The sequence below is a fragment of the Schistocerca cancellata genome, chromosome 2 (assembly GCF_023864275.1).
Source record: "Schistocerca cancellata isolate TAMUIC-IGC-003103 chromosome 2, iqSchCanc2.1, whole genome shotgun sequence".
In the NCBI taxonomy this organism is placed as follows: Eukaryota; Metazoa; Arthropoda; class Insecta; order Orthoptera; family Acrididae; genus Schistocerca; species Schistocerca cancellata.
The window spans coordinates 230043123-230058098 of record NC_064627.1 but is presented as its reverse complement, the minus strand read 5'-3'; positions in this window follow the sequence as shown (position 1 = coordinate 230058098).

Genomic DNA, 14976 nt, shown 5'->3' with positions numbered 1-14976 from the left:
CCGTCTTATGTCTTTATTCCGAATACATAAGGCATGCGAAACGCATCTCGTTCCTCATACCTCGGAAGCCATGGATCAAGACAGTCGGGCGATCGAAATACTTATTCTCATCCGAAAAACATTTGAGTCGTTAATACACCAACTATCACTGACAATAGTATGATTACGTAGGGACTGATGATATTTTTATATGGAGAATGCAGTCTGTTATCATGGATGGAGATACATCGACCAGAAGCGGAACTAACTTCCACAGCAGTGTATGGGGGCTGTTGATGTTCTTGATGAATGTTAATGACTTGATAGGCAGTGTACGAGGGACGTAAAGCAACACATCATTTATCTGCACCAGATTCGGTTGGAAAAAGGCTTAATTCGTTGTGGGACGTCTGGAATATTCCCTTATAGTTTCATGGAGTTCCGACAGGTGGTTGCGCTATACATAGCCTTCAAAATGGCGTCTTTAACGGAGGTATCTTCCAAGTTGAGAACTGTCTCTGACTTTCTTTTGGCGGAAAACCAGAGCATCGCAGCTATTCATAGGCGCTTGCAGAATGTCTACGGAAACCTGGCGGTGAACAAAAGCACAGAGAGTCGTTGGGCGAGGCGTCTGTCATCATCACAACAAGGTATCCGATGCCACGCGTGCCGGCCCGATGTCACGCCGGCCGCACGCAGTTGTCACTCCTGCAATGTTGGAAGGTGCGGACACTCTCATTGGAGGTGATCGACGGATCACAATCAAACACCTCGCTGCTCAACTGGACGTCTCTGTTAGTAGTGCTGACACACTCCTGCAGCAAGTGGAGTACTCAAAGGTGTGTGTCTGCTGGGTTCCTCGCCCCCTAACAGAAGACCATAGAAAGAAACGGAGGACCATATGTGCGAAATAACTTGCGCTTTAAGAGGCTGATAGTGACAATTTTTTGCCGAGCCCTCACAGGCGATGAAACATGGATTCATCACTCCTAGCCGGAAACAAAACGGCAGTGCAGTGGGTGGCGCCAAACCGCCTCTCTTCCGAGGAAAAATTTCAAAGTCGCATCGTCAGTTGGTAAAGTCGTTTCGACTGCTGCCTCCTGGGACACTGTAGGGGATATTCTGGTTGATGCCCTACCTCATGATCAACTCAGACGTGTGTTGTGCCACCCTCGGGAAAGTTAATAAACGACTTCGGCGAGTTCGCCGCCACAAAAACGCAAACGAGCTTCTCCTTCTTCATGGCAAGGCTAGCCCTCACACAATTTTTGGCAACCGAGAGGATCTAACGAAACTTCAATGAAGTATTCTGTGTTCTTCCTCATTCACCCTTCAACCTAGATCTCGCCCCTTCCGGCTTCCACCTGTTTGGCCCAATGAAATACTCCGCGGGAAGCGCTACGTGGATGGTCGGGAGGTTATTGGTATAGCAAGACGTTAGCTCCTCGCGACCGGCAGAGTGATGTTATGATGGCGTACAGGCTCTCCCAGTATGGTGGCGTGAGGCCGCCGCATTGAACGGAGATTATGTTGAAAAATATTTTGTAGACAGGAGAGTGTTGGAATTCTGAATGAAACCAACCTACTTTCAGAAAAAGAAATATGTTGCGTTACTTATTGAACGCCCGTTGTGAATAGTGGCCTTAGACACACACCGTTTATAGTTACCAACACTTAACAGATACACTCACGTACAAAGCTCTCACTCCCAGCGACGGACAGGTGCCTGCGGGTGCGAAGGATAGGAAAAACCTTTCCAATTAGGCGACAGAACCTGCCTTTCGGTGCCTCCCAGCCTTTCGTGATACACGACTTCGAGTTACTTTACTTTCGAGTTTTGAGAGGATACTGGAAAAATACAATCGTCTGCAAAGGAGACTGCTTGCTTATCACTAAGGCGTTCCGCCTTAGAACATTGCTCGTTTGCGTCCTATACCAAATAGGACTAACAGGGGACATCATACATAGAACGGCCGCGCGAAAGATGACTGATTTGTGATAATCCACTCTAACAGTCCATACTGTCTAGACAGATATTAACTTAAGTTCAAATCTCGCACTATTAAAGTTAATTCCAAAGCTAAAGGGCAAAATAGTTGTAATGGAGTTTATCCGTGGTTAGGGGAAAGAATAACTGCTTAATATCTACAAAACATGTGTACCGATATTAAGCAAATTCCTCGATCCTGTGTCACCTGCAATCCTAATTTCTGTGTCAAATTAGTATCGTATCGAGGACAAAAATTGTTTCTAATGAACTCGTGTTTACTTAGTAGCATAACACTGAAATTCAACAATCGTTTATAAAATATTGTAGCATTTTCCGTAATGGTCTCAAGAGACTATGAGTTCTGGGGCCTTTTCCGTTTCCGAGTTGCGTGTGCAGAGATACATAACAATTCGTTATATTCTTGGTGATTTACTGAATGAAAGATTCACAGCAGTTCATTGTGACTGAGCAAAATATTACATTTGTAATCAACTCACAGAGAAAACAGTATTAATCTTAGAATGAGGACACACACACACACACACACACACACACACACACACACACACACACACACACACATAAACACGCTAGTCATTGCTGACTGCCATACAACTATTAAAACAGGGAAGACAGTATGAAGTTTGCAATAGACTGCTTAAATAAATTATTTAAGGCTTATCAAGAATTTCAGTTTAAAAACGAATTAAGTGACGGCATTTAAAATAACATTTATAGCAGTTCCAAGAAACTAGTCCATGAACAATAAACAGAGTGAGTAAACCGTTTGCAGCTATTAAACTGTGAAATTAGATTTACAAATGCAAACGTCGTCAAAAGAAGTAAAGGTCGAAATGTTATGGTGTGTGAACATAAATCATTATATGGCAAGAAAAGGAGGCATAAAAAAGATAATTTTATAAGGTAATTGGTACACTTATAATAACGAAGGGAACTAAAATCTGGCCAATTACTAAGAAAGTCAAAAGAAGAATCTAGGCCGTTGAAACGAAATTTTAATAAAAATAAAATGCTGTACCTCTGAAAAAAATGGTTCAAATGGCTCTGAGCACTACGGGACTTAACATCTGAGGTCATCAGTCCCCTAGACTTAGAACTACTTAAACCAAACTAACCTAAGGACATCACACACATCCATGGCCTAGGTAGGGTTCGAACTTGCGACCGTAGCAACAGCGCGGTTCCGGACTGAAGCGCCTAGAACCGCTCGGCCAAAGCGGCCGGCGGTACCTCTGAAATCATGCATATTACAGCAGTATAAACGAACAATTTAAATTGTGGTGTGTGGATGAGAAGACAGAGCGAGGACGTAGAAAATGAAAACAAAGTATCTATACAATGGAGAAAGATTAGTTAAAGCAGTATTGATTTATAAGCCAACAGGGAAGAGGTAGGCCTACAAGTCAGCTGAATAACATACGACTTCAGTGGAGAAGAAATATGCTGCAAGCCTGTTCCGTTAAGTGGAAAAGGACAACCAAGTGATCCATGTTGTGGAGTGATTATAACTAACCAGTAGCGCTACACGATGAAGGCCTTCATGGAAGAAGAGACACTGAGTGTATACGACACATAAACAGTTCATAAATAAATTAACTAATTTTTCTCCATCGCATTTTTCGTTTTTTATTCTGTTAGGGTTTACGATCATATAATACCGTTCACGCTGTTGGCATCCTACGTAATATTATGTGACATTAAAAGCACACGTCATGGTAGTAGAACAGCACTTACATCGAAGCTTGGAGACAAGTAAAGGAAAGAAAGCAGCGCGGGATTAGGGCGCTGCAGTCATGGACTGTGCGGCTGTTCCCGGCGGAGGTTCGAGTCCTTCCTCGGACATGGGTGTGTGTGTTTGTCCTTAGGGTAATTTAGGTTAAGTAGTGTGTAAGCTTAGGGACTGATGACCTTAGCAGTTAAGTCCCATAAGATAAAAAAAATGGAAAGAAACTTTTTGAGACGTTAAAAATGCTTGGCGACTAAGATTCGACCCCAGAACCTTCTTTTACACGGGTAATGCTATTAGCAACAGTGCTTTTGAAGGACGTTGTTATGGGATCGATTTTCGAACCGGCATGGCATTGTAATTTATCGGGACGTTTCAAACCAGCGCACACTCTGTTGCAGAGTAAAATGGAAATGTTGTGTGGCTAGGGCCTCCCGTCGGGTAGACCGTTCGCCTGGTGCAGGTCTTTCGATTTGACGCCACTTCGGCGACATACGCGTCGATGGGGATGAAATGATGATGATTAGGACAACACAACACCCAGTCCCCGAGCGGAGAAAATCTCCGACCCAGCCGGGAATCGAACCCGGGCCCTTAGGATTGACGGTCTTACACGCTGACCACTCAGCTACCGGGGCGGACTGTTGCAGAGTGAAAAAATCATTTTGCAAGTAGAGAAAATTATACGCATAGAAAACGTCGAACCTGATGCATCTATAGCTAAAAGCTGCTTCACTTCATGATGTTCGTGGTCAGCAGCGTAACGGAAAGGTGGGTGGCTGGAGTGGCCAACACGCAAATAGAAATGCGTACGGACGGTTGTCGGTTGGCAGTACCACAGAAGTATCGAGGGACGCGATCTCACTTCCTGCTCTACCCTGGAGCGCCTCGCGCTCTCCGTCGGGATGCATACTAAATGGCAGCGATTTACATGCTATTAAAGGCGGCAGGTGTTTTTGTGAATACAATTGTAGCCGGCAGAAAGATCCAAATCTCATTCTTCTTCCCCTTGCGCGGCCTCATTTATTTATTTACTTGTAAAGACGGTATAATGACAGAGATACATGAGGATGGGAGAAAAAGAAAGCATGGAAGCAGCGAGGAAGAACGAAGAACACGGAGCAGACAATGGAGGGAATGACGGCAGTATTCTTTCGGTCATCCATCGCGTGCACAGTGTTGCAGTGCTGCTACGCTAAGGCCTTTCTTGTTCTTCCAGTTGTCGCCGGAAGAAAGTACTGCCTCAGGAACAATAAACCACTCGCGTTCCTAAAGAGGGAGTAAACGTCAATGGTTCAAATGGTTCTAAGCACTATGGGACTTAACATCTGAGATCGTGTCCCCTAGACTTAGAACTACTTAAACCTAAGGACATCACACACATCCATGCCCGAGGCAGGATTCGAACCTGCGACTGCAGCAGCAGCGCGGTTCCAGGCTGAAGCGCCTAGAACCGCTCGATCACAGCGGCTGGCAAAGTCATTGGAGATCAAGGTGAACATGAACAGTGGGGAAAGGTTAAGAGGAAGGGGGGGTGAGGGGGAGTCGGGGAGAGGGATTTATAATTGTACGCAATCTCTATGAAGGAATTATCTCGTCGTTCGCTTGGTGTGATTTAACAAACTCATGAGAATCCTAGGTCAGCATGGCAGAACTGGGCTATGAAGTTGGTCCTTCCGACTATAAGCTACTTCGCTCCGCGGCCGTATTGCTGCTTCCGTGTGCACACAGTGCGGAATACTCTTACTCATACTGTCGTAACCTGAGTTCAATAGCGCTGCAACAAGCGATTGTGGACTAGCATCTGCACTTCCTTTGCCTTCCTTCTCTGCGTGACTGCCCATCACCATTATCCAGCATTATACAGCAAGTGTCCATAAATGGTGCCGCACTCCAATCGCTTTAAGGTATAAAGATTACCTGCCAAAAATACTGCCCTTGGTTGTAGCTGTTCTCTACTTCGCAACAAACTTCAAGGACTAATGGAAGACCTTAATGGAGCAAGTTTGAATATTGGTCTGAAATAATAACGCTAAAATGATGTACAATAAACACACCCAAAATAGTAATGTCGCTAATTAACAACGAAGTCATGCAATTTTTGTCTTTAGGGTAGTTGGAGGCAATGACTGCACGGAGAACGAAATAAGAAAAAGAAGAGTTCAAATGGCAGTGCTTCAAAAAAACTCAACAGAATATTCAAAAATAAGCCTTCCCTGTACCTGGAAAAAAATTACTAGTAATGCCAGTTTTGACAAGTGAAACATTCACTTTTAAAGCGAATAGGAACGTTGTGAACAGAGGCCCTGCGTCTTGGAGCACAACCTGGCCAGAGGGGAACAAATACTGTACCATGGGAAGGACCTGATCAGCCAAAGTCGTTGCTGAGCGAAGGGTGCAAAGATGTAAGCTGTTGTGCCGCAAATAATTTACTTTGCGCAGCTGAATACAAATCAAGAGCCCTTCCGCGGTTAATGCAAGCAGCCAGTGAAGGAGCTCAAGTCTGATGGCTGAGTTACGTCAGGGCTACCTGCTGGTGCAGCGACTACCCCTGTCGTAGCATTGAGGTGGTTGCCTCACGCATTCGCCAAGCAACGCGGCCAAAAGCGTAAATAACATCGACACACCAAAAAGGCACATACATAACGGTGTGGATGGACTGGTTACTTTGTATGTGAGACAAGGACTTGTTGCTTTCGTGATAAAAAACGATGCTGCAGCAAAACAGGGACGGTCTGTTTCTGTGACGTCCCGTCGGGTGCCTACCAGACACTCGCTCGCCGCTCCACTGCTGCCCAGCCCAGGGTGGTGCAAAATCGACATCCTGATCTCGAACTACCCAATTCCAGCACCCTCCATAATGGTCGATCACCTCAGTGGCGAGCAATGCGTGCTCGAACATAAACGCAGATCCCAGCCAAATCTGTTGATGATGATGTCTGGTTTGTGGGGCGCTCAACTGCGCTGTCATCAGCTCCCGTACAAAGTCCCAATTCTTACACAGTCCATTTTTTTTTTTTTTTGCACAGTCCAATCTTGTGTTCTGCCTTACGGCAGGTCTTGTCATGGGGGAAGCCTCGTCAGAGAGGTCCACCGCATGAGCGTCTAGGGAAGTGATTCCAGTGGTGGTTTCCCGTTGCCTTCCACTGATTATGATGAAATGGTAATGAGGACAACACAACACCCAGTCCCAGAGAGGAGAAAATCCCAAACACAGCCGGGAATAGAGCCCGGGGCCCCATGATCCAGAGGCAGCAACGCTAGCCACTAGAGTATGAGCTGCGGATCTAGAAAAATCTGCAGATTGTGCAGTTGTATTGGACTACGAATGGCAGCTGTAACACGTCCTCAGTACGTTGCAAGTGTCCGTCGTGGTAGTTGTCAGTAGATTATGTTGGAGCTCAGCGCATTCGAACGTGGGCAAATGGTTGGTGCTCGTATGGTGGGAGCTTCCGTAACAAATGTAGCCAAAGTGTTTGGTGTTTCAAGGGGCACCATAACCAAGATTTTTACCACATACAGGGAAAGTGGAGAAACATCATCCACTAAGCCACAACACGGTTGAAAGCGTATGTTGAGTGATGGTGACGAGCGGTCATTGAAGGAGAGTATGAAGAAAAATAAGAGGACGAAAGCTGCAAAAGTAACGGCAGAACTGAATGTCGCACTCGGAAAACAGTCAGCAGTAAAAGAACACTAAGAGAGCTCAGTAAGTAAGGAATTGCAGGGCGCGATAGAATTCCAGAACTGCTCATCAGTGATGCTGATGCCCGTAGCAGGAAAATGAGGTGCTGCAGCCATAAAACCTGGACTATGGAGCAACGGAGGAAAGTCATTTGGTGGGATGTCTCGTTTCATACTGTTCCCAATTTCTGGCCAAGTTCCTGTGTGGCGTACGCCGTCCCAAGCCTGCGATGCAGACTGCTTGCTCCCAAGAGTGAAACATGGCGGGGGTTCGGTTATGACTTGGACAGCCATATTGTGGTATGCAACAGCCCCCGTGCCTACTCTAGAAGGCCGCTTTACTGCCAAGGATTATGTGACGATTTTGGCAGATCAGATCCTCCCTATGGTACAGTGTTTGTTTACCTATGGTGATGTGTTCCACGACGCCGGGCATCTGTTCAGAAAGTTCCTATCGTCCAGGATTGGTTTTGTGAGCTCGAGGATTAATTGTCACATCTCCCCTGGCCACCACAGATCTCAGTATTACTGAGGCTTTGTGGTCTACTTTGGAGAGAGAGGCGGGTGACCGCTATCCATCTACATCATCGTTCCCTGCACTTGCTTCTATTTTTCAGGAAGCAAGGCATCAGATACTCCTGAAAACCAAACAGGAGCTATATTTAACCTTTCCGTGACGACTGGAGGCTGTTTTGAATTGCAAAGGGTTTCCTACACAATACAATGTGTTGCATTTCTTGGTGTTTCCCCGTTTTTGTCCATCTTCTGTCCAATCATTATTCTGTTTGGATGAATCTGCTTCAGTGAGAATGTTATATCCTGAAAACTCATCTCCTAACCCTTTATGTATAAATATCGAGATTATGTCACTCTCAGTAGATATGTCATTTTATATAGGAATCATATCTAGTATTCTGGTACTCAGACGAAATAGGTTTCCTTCTTTGAGCGCCAGATGACCACCCTGTCGTCAGAAAAGTTTTCCTTGCATCACACCAGTGGTTCAGCTCTCCCGAAGTGATGTTATGCTAGCATTCAGTTCTGCATCTTCACTGAACTCAGCAGGAGCAATTTCTTTTGGAACGTCTTGGGGGAATAGAGCGTCGATTGCCTGACCCTTCCCCATCAGTAATACACAAATTGTCTTCTATTAGCAGTTCTTGTGTCACTGTCCTTCCCGTGAACTCTGGAGCACCATTGTCCGTTAACGCGGCTACAAATTGATTTCCTCGATGCGAAAGCAATGAGAGGCGCGTCGACCTTAGTGTGGCAAGTGCCGACACTGAACTCAGGAACGTCATCTCGTCGTCCTTCCAGAGAACTCTTAGTTCTGTGTACAGCGTTAGTACGAACGCGTACATCTGTTTCATAAAAACAAAAACAGCCACTATGGCTGCAGAAAATTAGGAGTTTGTTTTTATGAAACAGATCTGATGATGGTCATTAAAGACCGAAACCGCTAATCTGTTTACAAAAAGTTTGTGACCATAGCCGTAAATTAAAGGAAACTTATTTGTGGTAAGTTCCTATGGGAGCAAACTACTGAGGTCATAGGTCCCTAGGCTTACACACCACTTAATCTAGCTTAAACTAACTTGCGCTAAGAACAACACACACACCCATGCCCGAACCTCCGACGGGGAAAGCCATGCAAATCGTCGCAAGGCGCCCTAGACCGCGCTGCTACGCCGCACGGCACCGACCAATTCGAGAAAGAAATTATTGTATCAAGTGCTACGTCCTCTTATATGGGTGACGAAGAATCTTTTCTTATTATCCATATCAAATTTGTAAACATGGCTGACACGAGGAACGATTATAAACTGACGTACGTCATAGTGAACAGTCACTTGGGAATGATGCAGTATGCGCCCAGTAATTCTCGTTTCAGAAAAACGTCTGTAACCTCAAAATTATCTTCATATTATATAATTGAAATGATTTGAGCTGTTGAGCAGCGTGACGATAAATAATTAGGTGGAGTGATTCCAGTGTCCACGAGTGCATTTACCCAGGTCCTCTATGCAGAAAAATTCACAGATAAAGATGTACGATATCGAAAACGCCCCGTGGTGTTCTGAGTCCAGAGTTCTCTCTCCACAATTACGTTGCTACTAGAATATTCTTTTGCGACTAAATGACCCGTTAAATTAGCATGTCAAAAGCACTGTTAAAAATGCAGGACCATTCAGGCATGCTGATCAGCCTTTAGGAGTCGGATGTATAGTTTATACAAACGTTGTGTAAGCACGAAAGTATTGTCAGGAAAGTAGTTCGTACTATAGAGTAAGGAATTGGAAATTTTATATTATCCACTGAACAAAGGTATGGTGGCATGCAGCTGAGTAGGGTACCTAACGGAGCTCTCGCAGGGATAAGGTGAGCAAAATTCCGTGAAGTCATCGTAACGTAAGTCGAAGAATTGGTACAAAGGGTGCTGTCGACGATCATGTGGCATTCACACTGAGAAGAAGTCGCAAATATTTTATTACATGATGAGTTAATAAGCAAAGAAGAAACTTTTATTGATTCGTTTCGCCGTTACGTTGTTTTCTTTATCTACTAGAATGATTCACTCACAGGCATGATACCTCTTGAAAATATATACGAAATCAGCACTACATTTCTAAAAAGTTTCATCTGGTTTTAGTAGCAGACATGACTCAAAATAAATAAGTTAGTATTGGGTTTGATATGAATTACCAGCGTTTTATTTCCAGTGGTCTTGCAGTACACGTCTTACATTGACGTCTTACGTCCGGAAGATAAGTTGTGAATTGCTCTTAAGAACGAATGGAGAAGTAAGTCCGAAGTTCACCCCTGCCCAGATTTATAACTTTGTTATCCGTTGGTAATGGTATAGAATCAAACAAGACAGCTTTACGGTTCCATTGTATATTCCATTTCGTTATTTCATCATTCATAATTAAAGCGTTTAAGAAAGACGCAGAACAAATGAAGCTGTCTGTTTGGTGCGCTCCCTGCTGTGTATTCTACTGTCAACGCACTTTATTTGGCGGTGCACAAGGAATTACCGATCGCGTTAATTATAACAGAGATAGTGCACTGCCCACCCACCAGTCTTTACTCACCGATAATGTGCTTAATTCGCTCTCGAAGCCTAGCCTAAAACAGAAGAAAAATACGGCCGCGCTTCCCACAAGATCGTTCCCATTTAAAACGCGGCTACCACTTGTCCATTATGCTGCCAGCGATGTAATTTGCCGCCGGAGAAGGGGTGCTCAATTAGGAAATCAGATAATGGAGATGTCGCTGGGAGTAGAGAAGCCGGCGATGTGTCGGGAGCGGCGCGTGTCTACCGAGCAAGATGGCTCCCACCGCCAACTCCGCGTCGTCAGAGCCATCTGCAGGCGGGGCGCGGACCCATACATCATGGCCGTAATCAGCGCTCTGTCTTATCTTTGGAATCTCCGCTGGCCGCCGCACGTAGCCGATACAATAAATTAAGCTCCAGTCTGCTTTTAATTAGAGCCTCATTCTTATTGCTGCTGTTGCCCCTCCTCTGCCTTTGTAGATCGAGATGCGTTATCTCGCGACGTCTCAAGTCCACGGCGTTTTCAATATCGCCTGACCGCTGCTAAATAGCGATTAATGGGTCTATTGCCGTGAGAAGAAGATTGTGGAAGCTACACTCAAGGGTTTCTGCTGTTCTCTTTGTCAAAGGCGGTTAAACTGAAAACAAAGCAGAAATTAGATCTAACGATTGCGCACAGTAGCTGGCGAATATTCTTCACGTAACCCAGACTCATTTACGCTGATTTATAACGTTAACATTGTAGCTGTTTTATAGAAGAAACGAAATGTTTGTGTCTTTAGGTACTATACACAGTACTTCTATATAATTGAAATACAATAGCAAATAGACTCTGCTACTCTGAATTTAGTAGTACATTAAGTTATCGCTGCAACCAATCACTTATCAGTGGAACAATTCTTGAATGCAGAATTGCATTGCCAGTATTGTTAAGAAGCACGATGTAATGTTCGTTTGGGAGTGCATGCATGTCTGAAGCAACATTGCATGATACTTCTCATCAACACAGCACTGAAATACCGTATTTATCCGCCGATAACCGGCAGTGACCTACAGTTAATATGTCTACGATTGCAGCTCGTGACGCATGAACGACGGCATATGGAAGTTTGGATCGGGCCACGAGTCTTGACATTTCATGTAATTCCTGAATGGTTGAAATATGCTGAAGTTAGGTCTTTGTTCAAGAAAGGAATAAAGAAATCCGGTCAAATATCACTCAAGTTTCAAAAAAATTGTAAATTTGTGGTAAGACCTTATGGGACCAAACTGCTTAGGTCATCGGTCCATAAGCTAACACACTACTTAATCTAACTTAAACTACACTACTGGCCGTTAAAATTGCTACACTGCGAAGATGACGTGCTACAGACGCAAAATTTAACCGACAGGAAGAAGATGCTGTGATATGCAAAAGATTAGCTTTTCAGAGCATTCACACAAGATTGGCGCCGGTGGCGACACCTACAACGTGCTCACATGAGGAAAGTTTCGAACCTATTTCTCATACACAAACAGCAGTTGACCAGCGTTGCCTGGTGAAACGTTGTTGTGATGCCTCGTGTAAGGAGGAGAAACGCGTACCATCACGTTTCCGACTTTGATAGAGGTCGGATTGTAGCCTATCGCGATTGCGGTTTATCGTATCCCGACGTTGCTGCTTGCGTTGGTCGAGATCCACTGACTGTTCGCAGAATATGGAGACGGTGGGTTCAGGAGTGTAATACGGAACGCCGTGATGGATCCCAACGGCCTCGTATCACTAGCAGTCGAGATGACAGGCATCTTATCCGCATGGCTGTAACGGATCGTGCAGCCACGTCTCGATCCGTAAGTCAACCGATGGGGACGTTTGTAAGATAACAACCATCTGCACGTACAGTTCGACGACGTTTGCAGCAGCATGGAATATCTGCTCGGAGTCCATGGCTGCGGTTACCCTTGACGCTGCATCAAAGACAGGAGCGCCTGCGATGGTGTACTCAACGACGAACCTGGGTGCACGAATGGCAAAACGTCATTTTTTCGGATGATTACAAGTTCTCTTTACAGCATCATGATGGTCGCATCCGTGATTGGCGACATCGCGGTGAACGCACATTTGAAGCGTGGCGTATCACCCGGCGTGATGGTATGGGGTGCCATTGGTTACACGTCTCCGTCACCTCATATTCGCATTGACGGCACTTTGAACAGTGAACGTTACATTTCAGATGTGTTACGACCCATGGCTCTATCCTTCATTCGATCCCTGCGAAACCTTACATTTCAGCAGGATAATGCACGACCGCATCTTGCAGGTGCTATACGGGCCTTTCTGGATACAGAAAATGTTCGACTGCTGCCCTGGCCAGGACATTCTCCAGATGTCTCACCAACTGAAAGCGTCTGGTTAATGGTGGCCGAGCAACTGGCTCGTCACAATACGCCAGTCACTACTCTTGATGAACTGTGGTATCGTGTTGAGGCTCCATGGGCAGCTGTACCTGTACACGCCATCCAAGCTCTGTTTCACTCAATGCCCAGACCTATCAAGGCCGTTATTACGGCCAGAGGTGGTTGTTCTGGGTTCTGCTTCCTCAGGATCTATGCACCCAAATTGAGTGAAAATATAATCACATGTCAGTTATAGTATATTTGTCCAATGAATACCCGTTTATCATCTGCATTTCTTCTTGGCGTAGCAATTTTAATGGCCAGTAGTGTAACTTACGCTATGGACAACACACACACACACACACGCACGCACACACACACACACCACACACACATATGCCCGAGGGAGGACTCGAACCTCCTACGGGGGGAGTCGCGCTGAACGTGACAAACGCCTCAGACCGTCCAGTTACATTCTTACCAACTTTCTCGATAATTTTACAAACAGTTGCACACAATCGGCTTCCTTGCCGTCCAACAACAAATAATTATTGTCAAAGACACAGTTGTAATTTCCGAAGGGTTGTGATACACAGAAGGCTATCTTGACATCTAGCTAAAATGTACTTCATTCATTAGACAATAAATTACAGGCTATTGATATATTTCATGATCTGTCAAAGACATTTAACAGTGTGAACCAAGATATCTTTTCAAGTAAATTAGAATATTACGGTGTAACAGGAAATGCGATAATTGTAAATCAGTTTTGTTTTCATACACATTTCGTATTGACTTGTTTGCCTGTTCCGAAACCAAACATTCTGAAGCTGATTGCAGCATCTCATGATCACCCTATACTTCTTCTACCCTTGGATTTGTAGTCCCTTAAAATCTGACTTGTTACTGGCTTTGATCCACACATAGTAGTTGGTCATGCCTTTCCTTTCTATACTGTTGATTTTTCTACTAAATGGACTTCCTCTCTTATCTCGTATCTCATATAATGCCAAAGGTTTAACATGTCTCATACCTGCCGCTTCAATTCTCTGCAATTGTTTGGTCGTTAAAGTCCATAATTCAGATCCATAGAGCAGTAAAGGTACAATCATAGTCTCGTAGAATTTAAGTCCTTGTCTCTTTGCTGGTTTTATTCAAGAGTGTACCAAATATGAGCAAATTTCTTTTCAGGTTTATTGTCATAAGCATGAGAAATATCAAAGCTCAGGTGATGTAAATCTGGACTTGTTCCAGCACGTTTTTCTCTATCATAATTTAAGGTTTAAGATATTTTTTCCACAAAAGTTCATAACTTTAGTTTTCTTTGTGGATATGGTTAAATTGTATTGTTTTGCCACTTGTTTGTATGACCCACACAGCTCATTTTAGGCTGTCCCCCGTATACGTCAGTATAACCTGGTTATCCGCAAAAAGCAGTGCGTTAGATGCTTAGATCGGAGGGTAGTAATCTTTCATTTTCTTTTGTGATTTATTGGAAGCGCCATTTATATATACATTAAATTATCTGGGCGATAAATCATTCTCTTATCTGACTTCTTTTGCGATTCTTCTAGTTCCAGCACTATTGCTAAAGTGTATATTCTGTTATCTGCATACAACCGACTTCATGAAATACTGAAGAACGCTATAATCTCCTCAAATTCCCATAAAATTTGTCTCACCACGCGGTCGGAGAGCGTTTAGTAACTCACAAACGCTATGTATATTGAAGATCAAATTCTTTATGCTATTCGATTATCTGTTTATGGATCAAACACAATCCTTACGTGTTCTTTCTTGTGTAAAATCATTTTGTCCTACCAGAAAAGTCTCTGTTAAAGCATTTCGTCTTCTGGAAAGTATCTCGGCATATATCTTATACCCACAATTTAGTAGGCTTATACCAGTATACCAGTATAGATACTGCAGTCATTCCTTTCCTCTGTTTTGAATATAGGTAAGACTACTGAGCTCTGGAGACCTTCCACAACATGGGTATTCTTCCAAGATAGATCTATAAAATCTAGAAGACTAATCTTAAGATACTCATGGACTTAATAAGTTCTGAATTTATTTCTTCTTCTCCTAGAGACTTTCTTCTTTTTCTCACAGTTCCTACTGCATCTTCCTATTTCTTCCAAGGAG